The sequence below is a fragment of the Oxyura jamaicensis genome, chromosome 3 (assembly GCF_011077185.1).
Source record: "Oxyura jamaicensis isolate SHBP4307 breed ruddy duck chromosome 3, BPBGC_Ojam_1.0, whole genome shotgun sequence".
Classification (NCBI taxonomy): domain Eukaryota; kingdom Metazoa; phylum Chordata; class Aves; order Anseriformes; family Anatidae; genus Oxyura; species Oxyura jamaicensis.
Window position 1 is genome coordinate 44,295,962 of NC_048895.1, and position 11,594 is coordinate 44,307,555.

An 11,594-nucleotide genomic window follows, 5' to 3' on the forward strand; every position below is an offset into this window, starting at 1 on the left:
TTCCCATGTCATATATTTTGGATGAGGCATGAGACTTTTCCATGGCTGCAAAGGCACTGAGCCACTTAATTTTAACTCTTTTTTTTTTTTTTTTTTTTTAATTCTTTAACCACTAGTTCTTCAAAAGAAGACAGTGCTTTACGTTGTCTTTTCCTGTTCTTTGAGTATCAGACATTGAATTAGCTTTGCTAAGAAGTCTATGTCACTGCAACAGTAGTAAAGCAGCTGGTTTGCTGATATCTTGCCAACTAAATTCACCAGAAATGCCTTGTTGGTTTTCCCTCTCTGCTGTTATTACCCTACTACTGTCTTTCAGTTAGGCCAACTGCTCCTTTGAGGTGCCTCTGACTGCAGGGTACTGCAATGAGAACACAGGTGACCAGGTCTCCCTCAGGAGCTTTAGGTCACCCCTGCAATAAAAGAGGAGTTTTCAGTCTTGAAAAGGCCCTTATATGCCCTGAGAGAGGGTTAGATGCCCTACAGATGTGAGACATTTATTTGCACCTGGCTACCACTGTACCAAAAGCCAGAGAGTGAAAAATGGTGCGTTGAAATGGAGGCACAGCCATAACTCACTAGGAGAAAAAACTGCCTTCAAACATCTGCTCCACTTCTGCCTATGTTCCTCTTTCAGATTTTGTTCCGATTAAGTGGCATTTGGAGTGGATTATAAAACACTAAGTGTTAGACAAGAGAGGATGCATTGCATCCTGTAAGTGCTGTAGCTGCTGAGAAGTTCTGACAGAAGCATGAGCCCATCGCTCTCCCCCTCCAAGGTGCGGTGAAGAAAATTGCAGGTGACACATATTCCTGGCACTTGTGGTGCCCTCATGGGTCACAGCATTACTTCGTAGGCACCCTCCTCCTGTCTTCCTGCTGCTATTTCATGACTCTCGTGTTTTTGTGAACTGGGTAGAAGGTTTCAGATGGAACAAAACTACTAATTGGCACAAGCCTAAGCCATCCATGGACCATTTTATGGATATGTCAGCTGAGACAAACAAGTCCCAGGGACGAGATGCCTCCTGGCATTTAGCAATGGAGAGGGACACAACCCTGGAGGAGGGCAAGGACAGGAGGTGGGGAAGAGGATCTCCAAGGCTGTCATCACTGCTGCTGTCCCAATCTACATATCTGTCAGAGGTGAATCAATCTGATATGCCTATAAACATTTCAGAGTTGAGTTTCACTCCTTGCCTGGTTTGCAGTCTGCCATGAATTTCTGCGTGGCTGGACAGGGCTGTTACACTAGTGTCATGTGTTAAACAGCCCCTTAAATACAGATGCAACAGCAGCCCTAACTTCATTGTACAGTCAGACACATTTTCCAGTAGATTCACAACTGAACTCTACTGAAATACTTGCAGAGGAACCATTTTTAATTACTTTATTCCTTTGAGAACATGACTACAGATTCATGAAAGGAGCTGATTTCACAAATACTTTGAAGAACCAGAAAATAATTCCAATATCAGACACAGACCTGATAAAAGTACAATTGTCTACAGAGGGTTTTAGATGAAGCAGTTTCAGATGTTTTACAGTACTGAATAATTTTTCCATGAAGTGTTCCAATTATTCCTCTCTCTCTCTTCCTCTTTTTTTCCTTAGATTTCAGAAAAGTTCACAGATAGGAAACACTTGTGTGTGCACAGGTCATATGTGCTCCATTTGGAGAGGATTAAACACAACATGTTTCTATGCTAGCACCTACAGTGTATATCATGCAAAAATCATCATAATCTTTTTATATATATACAAATATGAAAGAAAATAATGTGGTAAGTGAGAATAATGCCCTTAACACGCTATAGCATTTTCCATTTGGTGCTCATATTTTTAATAAAGTTTAGTCTTGATTTAATTAGGCATTTGGCATTTGGTCAGGTTTGACATGCACCATGACACAAACATGCTTGCAGCCCATTTTATGTGTAGAAATATAATGTATACACAGTATCAGCCGTTATCTTTGCTGAGCATGAGATAGCCTATCCTTGAAAAACACCTATTAAGTTGATTTGATAAATTCAGACTTCTTAAGAAATGTGCCACGAGCAGCATTTCTGTAGCTGTCTGAGAAGCGTTTATTTTATTGATATTCTTAGCCCAGTCTGACTGAGACCAGCAATTCAGTTGGGTCTAGTTGTGTATAGAAAGCAAGGATTGACCCAATGTCTGGAAACTGTTGACTTATTACCACACTCAACACTGTAACAGGGTACTACACCTCAAAAGTTGATGAGTACGGTTTAGGAAATGACAGTCTGAGAGGAAGTAAAATCACTTTGCAAAAGAACCTAATAATTTGTTGACACGAAGATATCAACAGGACTTCTAAGACTTTTCAGATTTCTTTTAACAGACTTATGGTCTAATGGATGCATTCAAATTTAGAATTCTAATTTAGAAATTAGAATTTGAAGGAGTTTTGTCTCAGATCAGTTTTAAGACTAGTATAGTCTTTATTCAATCTAGTTTTTTATCATATGTTTCACTGGAAGTTCACAACAGTAATCATGATTGTTCAGGTTGTTTCAGTCTCATAGCTGAGAAAGGATATTTCTCTCTGTATTTTTATCTTGCAACACAATTTAATTAGAGAAACAAACAACCCACTTCCAGATCAGGAAAATGAAAAATGATCTGATACTTATGACACACAAACTATATAATTTAGTTCATTACTGGTTACATGATTTTATTTTTATTTTAAATTACAGATATGTTTATACTGAGCTATCTCTATCCTGTTTTTTTCCAGCAATCTCTGATGTGTGAGGACTTCAGCTATTGCTTGTAGACTTGGGAAGTATCAACCGATCAGGAAAGAAACATAAAATTTTACTCTTCAAAAGCTAGAAACAGCTCTTTCCTCCACTGATGCTGCCTCTGGAGGCAACGGCACTGTGAAATTAAACTTATAAAAATAAAGGTTACACAAAGTTGTAGAACTCTGCATCCCAGAAGCAGGATTTGCTTCTGCAGCAGAGATATAAACTCCAATAACCTCAGCTATAAAATAAATTTAAAACTCAAAAATATATAACTTAGAATATAGTTATTTTTTCCTAAGAAAATGTCATCTTTTTTTTTTTTATTTGTTTGTTTCCTTTTGCTTTTCATTTCAATAGTGAAGGTTCTGTCTAAAATTTAAAACTGAGCTGTGAAAAGCCAGTCCTCTTCTACTGCTTAATTTCCAGAGCCAGAATTTCACTGAAAAACATTTGAAATAATGTGCTCCTCTGAAATTACATTTCCTTGTTTTCAACTGACATTCACTGTAGGAGTGCTGTTACCAACATACAGCATAATTGTGTGAATTTTTTCTCATCCCACTGTAAATAAGAAACGAAATAACTATGAGCCATGTTAAGATATGGTCTGCTTTCCCTGAATAGCTTAACAGCACTCAAAGTATTGCATAACTGTATTAATTTTATTGCGCCAGAGTACTTGGTGTTTCTTCCAAAATCATCCCAAATCATCTGTATTACAAATAAAAACACTACAGCCATGATAGTCTAAACATGCAAGTCAGCAAAAGTCTCAGGTTAGAGGCAAATCCTTTGGTCTAGACGTTGTCTCTCCCTGCAAACTTGCTTTAATTTGTCTACTCTCTTTTTAAATCACCTGCAAACTTTTTCTCATCACTTCCCGTCAGAAGCTGCTGCAATTACGGGATACCATCAGCATCAACTCTGACTTTCTAAAACGTGTACTGTGGTGTTAATCCAAAACACAGCACTTGCATGGCACTTTGCTAAGGGTTTGAAGATTTATTTATTTATTTATTTTTTTTTTTTGTGGATTCTAAAAGTACTCACAAATCCCCTGACTAATTGTCCATTAGTATGCTATTTTAAACATTAAACAAAACCCTTTATTTACCTTCTCTGCTGCCTGATAGTCCTCAAGAGGCAAAGCTGCTTCTGCCTTAGAGACTTGAACCTATGTGACCTGAACAGTCATTTGAGATGTTAATTTACTGAAGAATGAAGCTGAACAATGACGGATCGAAGAATTTCCCCCACCCAGAAGAATACATGGTTGCATAAGCTTTGTGTATTGATCAACTAGGTTCAGTTTAATTCTCTCCAGAGCCTCAGTGTTAGCCAGTTTCTGACACAAAGGGAAATTGTAATCATTGGTATTTTAGGAAAGAACTCTGATTTACTGTGACAGCAGTCCAGACAAGCGTCTTTTCCCTGCAAATGTTGCCAGAAGTGCCAAGCCCATGTGCCCGGTGCCTTTAGCTCAGAAAAGTGATTTAGTTCCTGTCTGGGTTGCAGAACTCTACTGATTTTCCCCACAGTGACTGTTCCGTCACCAAGATGAGATCAAAATAAACCAAACTCCAAACCTATGCTCTCCTACTCCCTGCAGGTTTCTTCTCTTTTAACGCTGCAAACAGAGCATCAATTAAACAAAAGTCCTCAGGAAGAAGAAAATGTTGCTTGTAAATGAATACTACGCTACCTGTCTGCTTCTGTGTTTTGAAGGTGGGATCCCATGGACCTCAATGGCAAAATTCATGTTTTTATTGAACTATAGCTTTACCTTACACCCTCAGCTAGTATAAAACCAAGTAGATTATATAAATCATCAGAACGCTTTGGAAATATGCTGAAAAGTCCTAATTTACCACAGGTCAGAATACGACCCTATCTGCTTTAGTGCTCAACATTAAAACCTTGCTGAAGTCTGGAAGCTGCATCTTGCTCCTCCTCACACGCAGTTTATTTAGGGACCTGAACCTGGCTGATGGTCTTGCATCTAAATAGGTGTAATGAGGAATGAACTGATTTGAAAAACACAGTGAAACTGTAGCTAACTCTTACTGGATGAAGATATTATCCTGTGCCATTTGGTAGCTTTAAAGGGCCTTACAAACTTGTAAGTTCAGTAATAACCCTTTAAAGAAAAAAAAAAAATCTTTAAAAAATCTGTTTATGAAGCTGGCTTCAAATGAGCAGCATCTGATGGCTGCTCAGCTGATAAATTAAAACCACATTAGGAGAGTGCTCAGAAATGTAGCATCACCTTACTCCCCAGGGGAAGGCTCATTTCTCTCTGGATTGTGCAGTCCAGGAGAGGCTAAGGGAAATGTCCAAAACACTTTTGCTTCTCCTGTTGCAGCCATGGGGGACAAGGCCTCTGCACAACCTCCCCGAGCCATGACTCCTCCTAGCACACACTGACAGGTAAGCGGCTTCAGAGCAATCTCGGTGCAAAATGGAGCATTAAGTGAAATCTCCAGCAGAAGACTCAGAGGCAGGGAGAGAGAAAGGATGTGGATCAAGTATATATCAAGCATGAACTTTGAAAGCCAAGATTCCCTCATGAAGGAATCCCATAGCCTGCTTTCCATTTAAATTTCAGAAAGCTGGGAAATAGCACTAATTAATGGAAAATGAGTGCATCGGTGTTCTTCAAGATTGCAGCCAGCTTAGCTCTGTCAGGGGCAAGGGTCCACCATGGGGTCCTGGACTGATGGCCATGCAGTTGTGTGGATAGGTTGGAGCATGTTCCCAGCCCTCACAGCCCAGGCACAGGTGGGTTCTTCTGCATGGGGAAGGTGCTGCTGGGGAGAAGGGAGGGAAGAGAAGGGGCTGAGATGTGCTCTGACCTGCCCTAGCAGGAGAGAAGGACATGACCAGGTGTCCAGCCTGCACAAGGAAACATTCCCTTATTTGCCAGGTTATTTAGTCAGAGTTGTTTATCCCTATGTAAGCTCTTTGTCTTCTGCCTCCCTGTCTTATTACTGTATGTTCAGAGCAGAGTAGCACGCACCTCTGTTTATAAAACCTCCTGGTTCATTTTATAAATGCCCACTGCAGTTTATAAGTACCTTAAAATGGTACTGATATGGCATTGTATTAATTAAAATAACATTAAAAACAAGACCAAAAAAATAAATAAAACAAACAAACAAAAACACAAGGTAATAAAACCTTCTCACAGTTCCAGACAGAAATCCTTCCATTTCAGTGAGCTAAGAGGGCTCTAACCAGGCTATAACAGGAATACAAGGGCTCTTTCTTTCCCTTCTCCAAACATCGAGGGACAAGGAGGGTAACACAGCTTCAGCTCATCAGAATTTCCCATTTCCCTCTGCCCTGGGATGTCTGTCATCCCAGTAAGGGGTGGCAGGCCAGGGAGCATGTTCTCTGCATAGAACAGGACTGAACCCCCAGTAATTCATGGCCCCATGCTGTGGTTGGCCTTGTGCATGGATCACCCTGGGTTCCCCTCTCTCCGAGGTAGGAATAGCCTCGAGTGGTGGTGGTGGGGGAATCCAGACTGATAATGAGCTGGGCTGGGGGGCCTGGTGCCCATAGGGCAGCCTTTAATTAACGCGGAGGGTGGAATTGATTGTTCACACTAACAGCCTCTTTGAGTCTTTCTGTGATAACAAGCACTGTTCAGCCCACGGGGCTATGAAATTTGGGTGAAGGGAAAGGGGGAGGAGAGGGAAAGGAGACCAGATCACCAGAGCTCAGGCTCCATTGTGGCAGGGAAGGGGAAAGGTCCTGGGGGCCCTCAGTCTGCCCCCACCTTGCGTCAGGTGAGGTTTATGTCCAGGAGGCTTGTCTGGCTGCAGGGGCTGGGTAGAGGCTGACTAATGGGGTAAACTGTGTCCAGAGGCTCATTGGGGTCAGCTCAGCCTCTCCTGCCAGGAGGCAGCAGCCTCTCCATGGAAATGGGTGAGGAATGGGTCTCAGAAGAGAAACCCCAGGGGCCACCACATCCACTGGATTAGTGCTGTATGGACTTGTCCCCCTTGATGCCTCTCCAAAGACATCTGGATTGTAAAATATACTGCAGGCTGTACAGAAATAATGAGTGACGCTTTAATTTTACATTTCTCCATACATGCTAATAAAGTTATATCCTTAAGGTAGGTCTGTTACATTAAAAAAATGTGAGTTTAGATTCAGCTTCTATGTGATGTTCAAGGAGAAATAATGGACAGATAAATACATCTGGTGATGGTGAGGGTGACAACAATGGCATTTATTTTGTATGCAATGTCTACAAAAATATGATTGGCATCTTAATGTGCATATAGACACCAGGCAGTGGTTGAAAAAGAAAGAAGGGGAAGGAAGGTGGAAGGAACACTGTAGTATATTATCAGTGGGAGTTTGTGATAATTCATTAATACAAGGCATTTCTTAATTTCCAAATGTCTCTTCTTGATCCTGTTGACCTTTATATTTTATAAAAGGTCAACACCATTTTATATTCTGAAGACACTAAATAAAGTCTCTTCAGAACACATACACTCAGTTCTGTTTCTCTATACTTTTTTTCTTTCTCATTTAATTCTAAGTTACGGGTGCTAATAACACATAGAAATAATGTTCTTGTGTTAAGTACCATCCTGTCATTCCAAAATTATCTCTGCCAAGGAAGCAGATGACAGCTTGACTGCCATTCAGACAGCATACTTACTGCAGAGCTTTTCTACATTGATAAGGGTCAATTGCTGCCTTGCATTGTTTCCTAAATAATTAAAGAAAAATACAGATCTCCATGGCTGGAGGGTACCCCAGGCCTCTGACTCTTAATGGAGAAGGAGAAAGTACTATAAAGGTCTATGACAAAATGTGTCCCTTTACTGCAGTCATAACTATGTGTTATATAAGGAAATGAAAAATCCTGACAGTGGAAATCATTTTCCCAGTCCCAGACAGGGGTTAGCATGGTGCTTCGCTCATGTCTCAGAGTCAGCACTGTTATAAAAATGCAGATCTTTCCAAGTTTTCATCCAGCTATTCTGGTTATTGATATTATTCCTATTATTCAGTTTGACAGTCTTCCAATATGATTTGCCTTAACAATATTTTCTGAAGCAAACTCTGCAAATTCATTACATACTGTGCATGAATAGCTCTTTTTCTAGTTTAGAACTATTTCTCTTTAAACATTTCCAGATTATTCTCTTTCTTGTTATGAAATCTGTATTAAAAACTGATGATCATTCCTTTATTTCTCATGAGTCTCACAGCTTCTGTTCCCTCTTATTAACGTCTTCATTGATCTTTCTTAGTATCTGGAAAGATTTCCATGTTGGAGATCATATCTCTTGCTCTTTAGAAGGAACTGATTTTCTTCTCTGGCTACAATTCAATGAGGACTGGATGACTACAACTGTAAACATTATTAAAGGAGGTGATGGGGACTGAGATATGACAGCCTTAGAGCATTCTCCCCCATTCTTGCTGCCCCTAATACCATCAAAACCCTTTTGCTTTCATTGGCATTAAGCAGAGGTTTCCTCTGGACCATCTGTAATAACATGCAATTCGCCCTCTGAAACTGTTATCACTTCACTTAGAATACAGTCTGACTCTTATCCAAATTTCATTTTTTCTTTTAATGCTCATGACTTTGCCCTTGTCTATAGTAAAATAAATTAAAAAAAAAAAAAATCTTAATACCTGACTGATCTAAATCACTTAGCATCCTCTGCAAATTTTGTTGTTTTTTCCTGCCATCAGATTATTAACAAACAGCCTCCATCCCAGCAGATACATTGTGAACACTTCAATATTAACCTCATTTCTAGATGAAAGTTTGGTCTTCATCCTATGCATTTGCTGTCTCTGAGCCAGTTTCCACCACAAACAGAAAATTACCTTTCAGCTTCTAGGTGCCCAGTTTTATTTAATAGCTTCTTTGATGCACTTTAACAAAAATCTGAATAATTATATCTTCCAGTGCTTCTTTACCAGCTAATTTGTTGACACTTTAATGAATCCTTCTAGTTAGAAGCAAGGTTTTCCATTGGCATAAATCAGCACTATTTCTGTAATCATCTAATTTTCATCTAGGTGGTTTTATAACAGTTACTTAAAATAGCACACCTCCCACCGAAGGCTCATCAGTCTGCTATTGCTCCAGCTACACCACAGATTTCAATTTTAAATTCACTACTCTCCAGGCCTGCCATTTAGCAACTGATTTTAATGTTTGGCTTTTTTAGAAGCTTAACAACTTATTTTACAAGATTCTCGGCATTTGTAGATGATTGTATTTCTAGTCATATTAGTTTAAACTTGTCAGTATATGAATTTAATGCCTGTCCTGCTTGATTCCCTTTTTATGATGTATGTACTGCTGCATGGAAATTCCCAGAAAAAAAATAAATTCAATGTACTGTCCATGTACAGTCAATCGGAAACTGAAAAATTATTCTCAATAACATGTCAAACACCTTCTTCCTTAATTAGAGTCTTTGTCTCTCTGTTTTCTCCATTGCTAAAGTCTCCACTGCACTGACACCTTTCTGTCAATGTCATGAGTGTTCTGGCAGAAATGCAACTCCCAGATGCTGGATCACTTCCTGACATCTATCCACATGTTTCCATACGGAAGGTTCCATCTAGTGTCTTCTTCCGTAACTTAGTTTACCTTCTTCTCTATTGCCTCTAAGCAGCTGATTCCAATTTATATGTAAAATTAAGCTTTCCAAAGCAGGATAAAATCTCATTTGGTGCACTTATAAATGCGATTATATTTCATGGCTGACCATGATAGAAAGGGGATGAGAAATGATGAACAAGGATGTTTCTTTCAGTCTGGTATTCAAGGTCTGTGTACCCCTAATGGACAATTCTTGCTCTTTGCTTACAGCAGTACATCCAGTTCACAAACCACAGGCATCAGGTGTCTTTGGGCCAGAGCCTGAATTATTACATTCTTCTTTTGGGTCTTAGACAGAACCAGTTTTGACACCACTACCAACAACAACTTTTCCTGAAAAGGGATTGGCAGATTTGGCTCAAAACAGTGAATACTCATTTCTTCTTTTTGTCTTTTTCCTAACCTCTACCTTGCAATGCCCAGTCAGGCAGCAAACCCAACAAGCTAGCCAGATGAACCCCAGGGCTTTTCACCTCAAAACACTTCCACAGGGACACTTGTAACAGCCAAAAATTGCTTTTTAACACATATCCCTGCAGCACACCTCTGAGCAGAGACTCTTCTAGAGGACCATCTCTTTTTCCTGTCATTGTTTTCCTGTCACAGCAGATTCCTCCATCCTCGGTCACCTTCACTCCTGGCTGCACACACATGTGCTGCAGTAGCACCTGATGCAACTTTCAGGAAATTTTACTGCTCACTGCTCTCAAGGGTGCTTGTATATTCCAGCTGGATTCCTTTTACATGGCCCATAGGCCAGGCAAGATGTAACCTCAAAGCCATTAGCACATTCCCTTTTACTTGTACATATCATTATTGTCTTCATCTGGACATTTTCCAAAACCAAGGCCCTTAGATGCTGGGGTGAGGTAAAAGAGTATCCAAGAGAGCATACTTATATTTTAATGAAGGCCAAAGGGGTTCATGCATTATAAACGAACAGTTTTTTCTTTAGTTCTGCTAAGCTTTCTTCAGCTGATCTCTTCAACTGTTTTCTTGCCTGCTCTTACTTTTTAATGTGAGGTTGACTTTGGTTCTCCAAGGGTTGAGGATGACCCAATTTACTGCTGACCCAACAGCTTTCAGATTAGAATTTAATCAGTGACAGAGGTACTACAAAATTTTAATTTGCTGCTGTTCATCTCAGCATCCTGTTATATTATGTGTGTAGAAAAAAAAAAATACGCCCAGAATGTATATACATTTTAAAATATATATATTCTAATTGCTTTTGTTTGCCTAAGCCCAGCTTTTGTAAAGGGACACGGCGTTTACTTCATAAGTATGTTATACTGAAGCAGGGAGATTTTTCTGACACCATTATGCCCATTGGTATACATGAACTCACGGGTAGTATTCTGTTTTTGTCTCTTGATGACATTTTTTTTGGCCAATTCATGTATAAAGCCATTGCAATCTTTTTCTACCCAGCCATTTTGCTGAAATTTTACTCACTGAAATTACATTTCTTCAAAATACCATCAAGTACCCTTGGAAACATGGTATTCCTAAGAAAAGAGTCTCTGAGCTCAAATGCTCTGTTACTTAGTAAACTTGTTGAATCCACTTAGGAAGGAGACACTTTGAACTGAAGTATCCATCTTCTCAAATGAGATGTGCTATGTTTTCTTGTCTTACGCCTATAATTTAATCCACAAAGTTCAATTTTTATTCACCAATGGGAATGTGGAGAGAAGTAGTGTAAAAAGTGTTTCAAGTCTTCCTGGCTTACAGAAGAGAAAATCGATGTAAGAAAAAAATATGCTAAGAGAATTATAAAACTTTGATTTCTTGATAGTGCCAAACAAACTTGGAAAATCAATGGATTCATCCTCCTAAGGAAATTAAAATCCTCCCTTATCCAGGACTGCTGGATGTTATTGAACATAACTTAATTACTTGCTTTCTATAACAACAGCAATCATCTGTAATGTAAATGTATTCAGTATTGCATTATACAAATAGCAGTGATTTCAGTTGGCAATTTCTAAGTCACCCCAGCTGTATATTCTCAGAAAAACATGTGTTCAGGATAAGATTTCAAGTCTTGACATCCTACACTCCGTTTAATTTGACTCTTGAATATTATTTGGTATTTTTCTTCTGAATTCCTCTAGGAAAGGAAAGGAAAGGAAAGGAAAGGAAAGGAAAGGAAAGGAAAG